This window comes from Ambystoma mexicanum, chromosome 10, assembly GCF_040938575.1.
Source record: "Ambystoma mexicanum isolate Mex_15411 chromosome 10, UKY_AmexF1_1, whole genome shotgun sequence".
Classification (NCBI taxonomy): Eukaryota; Metazoa; Chordata; class Amphibia; order Caudata; family Ambystomatidae; genus Ambystoma; species Ambystoma mexicanum.
This window is the reverse complement of record NC_090932.1, coordinates 252,951,701-252,957,148: the sequence shown is the minus strand read 5'-3', so window position 1 is coordinate 252,957,148 and position 5,448 is coordinate 252,951,701.

Genomic DNA, 5,448 nt, shown 5'->3' with positions numbered 1-5,448 from the left:
ACATTCATGACAGAGGGTAACAAATTGTTTTGTTTATGGTATGAAGAAATAGCAGCAATTAATCGTGCATAGTATTTCTAAGACACAAGGGCTTGTAAAGGCCAGGGCCAACTACGAATGGCAGATGGAGATAGACAGGAGGCACGGAGGACATCGGATTGGGACCTCACAACACACGGTCTTGACTTAGCCTAAATTTTCAAGGCGATGGCACGGCGACACACTGAGAGGTGTTTCCACTCGGAGCCGCCACGCTAATGAGCAGAGCCCGCTTTAGTAGAACGTGATTTGATGTACTGTTTGATTTGATTTGCCTATGCCAAGACGGTCTAAGAAAATGTGTCTACTGAGGAGACGCTCACTCATAATCGTATTAAGGATAATTGATATAACTGGAAGTACACGGTTTGGACGCTTTGTTTGCACAATTGTTGGTTGCAAGATTGGTTACCATCACCCTTAGGGTGTTGGATTGACATCTTTTGTAGCAATAAATGTTGGTGGGCACAGTTGGTTCCCCTCAAGAAGTTCACAGTCTTATTTGTTCTGAACTAGTAGATGAACGAAACATGTTGGGTCTTTGTTTCACTGTAAAATTAAACAGTGGGCTTTGAATAACATATTCAGTTGGTTACTCAACCCTTGTAGCAAAGAAAGTGTAATTTTCTATACCAAGACCAGTTATATAGGTCTGGTGAGGTATTCCTGAAGAAAGGAGCCCCCAGTGGCTACTTACCACTGTGTTGCTATGCACTGTATATCTGTACTGTATTGTGTTGATCTATGCATTGTCACTTGCAGATTTTTATAGGTGGGTGTTTTAGGCTCTTTGTACATTTTGAACTCTTGTAATTGAATTTCTGTGATTTCTTAATAAATGTGTACATTTGTTTGCAAGAATTGTGACTTGGTACCTATTTGGTTCATGGACTTTATTTTCCAAACTAAGCGAGAGATAATGGAGAGACACTTGGATTCTTTAGTGTATGGCTGTCCATTGCTTGTCTTGGAGCTGAGTCCCAGTGTCTTTAAATAGCTCCCCCAGTCTCTCTTGGTAGTATTTTGAAATAGCAGCAATGGCCAGTAAGGAAATATTTCAGTTTCACTAACACTTTTGAAACATATGCATTGATATGCTCCTGAAACAAGTTTTATATTGTATCCGCCACTGGCATATACTTAATACAATCTGCAACATTTCAGAGCCATGAGAAATGAAGACTTGAATTCTCAATGGTTGTCCAATTTGCACAAGAGCATTATAGCGATTCCACATGGTTGAGGTTCTTTGACTTTGAAGCACATTGCCAGCAGGAGAGTGAAGAGTCAGACAACCTTGTCAGTTAGAGGTGAGACACATTAAAAGATTGACACAGTCCAACCCAAAAGCCATGACAAAGATAAAGAGCTTTATGTCTTTATGTACTGGAATTAGTGCTATTATAATAAAACTGGTATTCCAATCTTGAGAAGTGTGGTTGCTCCTACAACTTGAATGACAATTATCTATCCTTAAACAGCAGTAACTGCAACGTGAGATGTTTTTTGGGGTTGGCATAGCATGTCCAACCAATCTTTATCTGCGTATGTGCAAATACGTGCATAATATATTTATTGTTGTATTTATATAATATCTGTGTGCCCAGATGCCTGCAGGTTTCTGGCGCAACACAAGTAAATAAATAAATACATTAAAAATACCATGCTGTAAAATATGTTTTCATTTAGGACACTGGGTCTATTTTTCGAGTTAAAAATGTAACAAGTATGGTCATCAAATACATACCAATATCCCAGTAGAGCTAATTGAATTAAATGTTTGGGACTGTGAATGCCATTGACAACCTCAAACTGCCCAAATGACAAATCAGCCACTCCCCAACCTACCCATTCTGACCCACATTGATAGCAATCACACCAAAACTAAGTTACACTCACCCCATACCTCTAGCCGCCAGTCCCTTCAACTCCATCAGCAGCCAACACTGCACTAATCAAATCACCCCAAGGCACACCCATCACTAATCCTAGCACTCACCCCATCTCGCTCGAATGTGCCCTTATCAACGCACTCTCTCTCCCAGCTCATGCCACAGAGATCCGGGATCTACTCACCAACCACAACCTAGACCTCCTTGCCATTACAGAAACTTGGCTTTATGAGGCTGCGGGACCCACCATCTCTATTGCCCTTCTGCCAGGCTACACCATATACCGGCAGGACCGAATGCATATGAAAGGGGGTGGTGCAGCTCTCATGGCCAAAGAATCTCTGTCCATCACACAAGCAAACTCCTCCCTGGAAGGTAACACAGACTCTATCGCTGTTAAACTCTCCTTATCGCTGAATTGCACCATTTCCATTCACATCATTTACCGACCCCCATGCCCATCCTCAGACTTCCAGGAAAACCGACTCCACTTACTGGGAAAATACTTAAAAAACACCACCACAACCATCTTACTTGACCTAAATTTAGGCCTCAAGGACTCCAAAGACAAATAGGCCAAATCACTTGCCAAAGCACTAAATAACATGGGATTTATTCAACGAGTCACTATCCTGACTCACTCTAAAAGACGCATCCTCGACTGGGTCACTGACCACAACTGTTCCGCCTCTATCAGCGCTAAAAACCCATGTCCCTTGACAGACCACCATCTCATTCACTTCTCCATCCCTATGTCCACCAAAACCATCAAGACTACAACACCTTTACCACCAGCACTAGCCAGGATCGCCCATAAATTAACCAAATACAACCCCCTACCCTATCTGGAGACGCCAGATCTCAGGCCTCCTTTTTCCAATTACCCAAAATTTACAACCTCATCCTAAAAAATGCAGTTGACACCATAGCTCCTCTAGAACCTAAGAAAGCCAAGGCGACGTGGCAGGCCAATTCCTGGTACACATCGCACCTTCAAGAACTTTGCACCCTTAAGCACACCGCGCTCACCAACTGGCAAACCAACTCTCAAGACTCCACTAAAGAAGAATTAAAAAAACTATCTGCCCAATACAAAAAGCAATTATCGTAGCCAAATCAACTTCCCTCAATACAAGAATCACTAATGCTAAATCAGAATCCAAAGAGATGTTTTCTATATTCAGGGAACTAGTGACCCCAGCCCCCAGTACCCAATACATCATTATAGATGAATCATGGTGCTGAAGCATCCAAACACCCATGCTGAATAAAATAGACCTCCTACAGGGCAAAATTGCATCCAATCACAACTCCCTGACTAGTAGAGACCCTCCCATTTCACCAACCACAAACACCCATCCTCAAGACAAGGCACGCTTCACCTTCAGAGATGTCTCAGAAACTGAAGTCTTGGCCCTCCTCAAAAATATCAAACCCTCCAACTGTAAAGGTGATATCTGCCCAGCCAATATCATCAAAGACTGCGCTTACACCCTAGTGACATTCATCACAGCATTCATAAATGCTTCCTTTGCATCAGGCATCAATCCACATTGCCTTAATGATGCTTGAGTACGCCCACTCCTCAAAAAACCATCCCTGGATCCTTTTTCACCCAGGAACTACTGACCCATCACTACCGTCCCATTTCTGCTAAAGATTGTTGACAAAGCTGCCGACACCCAAATCCAGGACTTCCTGAAAACTAACAGCATTTTAGGAAAGAGGCTATCAGGTTTCTGCCCTGGCCACGGAACCAAATCAGCTTTACTGGACCTAAAAATACAATAAGCGGAAATTATGGATGAAGGCAAACCAGCATTACTCCTCCTTCTTGACTTATCTGCAGCGTTGGACCTAGTGGACCACAAGACCCTATGCAGACATCTCACAACACCAGCTCAATTCACTCCGGAAGCCACTACCTGGATCACTTCCTTCCTCAAAGGGAGAGTCATGAGGGTTTTCTCTGAGCAGGCCTGCGCTGCACCTACCATCATTCACTGCGAAGTTCCAAAGGGCTCCTATACCTCGCCCACCCTATACAATATATTTACCAAACCTCTTTTTGACAATCTGGATGCCCGCGGCATAGCATACATGAACTATGCTGACAACACTTAGGACCTCCTCCCACTCTCTGGCTCATACGAAAGTGATGCAAAACACTTCACAATATCTGTGCCACCATCCAAGCTTGGATGGCAGACAACGGAATCTGCCTAAATGGAGACAAAACCAAAATCCTCTTAGTCGGCCCCAAGGAAACCCTTACAAAACTTAACAAACAATACAGCTCATTCACCATAGACAACACACAAATCACAGTCTCACCCGCAGTTAAGGCACTGGGGGTGTACATCGATGCCACACTTTCCATGACATGCCAAGTTAGCGCCATTGCCTCCTCGTCTTCATTCACCATGAAACTTATCCATGCAGTCAAACCCTACCTATCCACCCAGAACTGTCTCTCAATGGCCAGAACCACCACAGGTGTCAAACTTGACGACTGCGACATTCTCTTTGCTTGTACCTCTGCAAAAAATCTAAGCGAACTGCAAATTATTCTAAATAATGCGCTCAGAGCAGCCTTGCACATCCCCAAAAGGGAGGACATCTCCAGTGCTAGGCACGCTGCACACTGGCTCCCAGTCAAGGAACGCATCATCTTCAAGACCGTAGCCATAACCCACATATGCCTCTCCCTCACAGCCCCCTCATATCTGACAGAGAAAGAAGTCAGAACCAGCTCTTGCAGGCCTAAACGATCACACTATTCCAACCAATTGAACATCCCCACCATCAAACGGGTCAAAGCGGGCGGCACCAGCTTCCCCTTTATGTTCCAAGACAATGGAATGCTTTCCCAACTACACTAAGGAATGAGACCTCTCAACTGTCCCTCTGCAAAGCCCTCAATACAAGGCTCTTCCACTAGTTCACACCACACACCTAGGCTCTCCCCTTCTACACCTGTGTTTCATGAAGATATTAGTTGTAGCTAGTTCACCTGTAACCCTCTGAACCGTAGAGCCCCCCCCCCATCATCTGTAACACTTTAAGTTAACCGCTACCTGTCTGGTATTAGGTTCTCCGTAACCACAAACCACAGACAGGCTGTCATGCTATTGTAACAAAGTAAGCCATGCCTGTAACAGCGCCACGATGCCCTAGGGCTGCTTTGTGTGCTTTATAAATGTAAAAAATAAAAATAAAATGTACAATTGTGTTGACTATACTATGTAACAATTACAGTAAATAACCAACACTACAAGATGGTGGATCACATTCTGCATGGTAAGACAACTATCGTACTGAGGCACGAACAAGTTTGAATACGGAATCAATTGGCAGCCATTGACAAGTTAGCAATGAAGACTGCATGTCTTAGGTTTTCATGCTCTAGTGCCATCCAATAACTATTTGCGCTGATCAAGTCATATGTAATTGCAAACATTTCAGAAAATTAACACTTTTACAATAAATCTGCTCTTGACAGGACACACAATCGTGT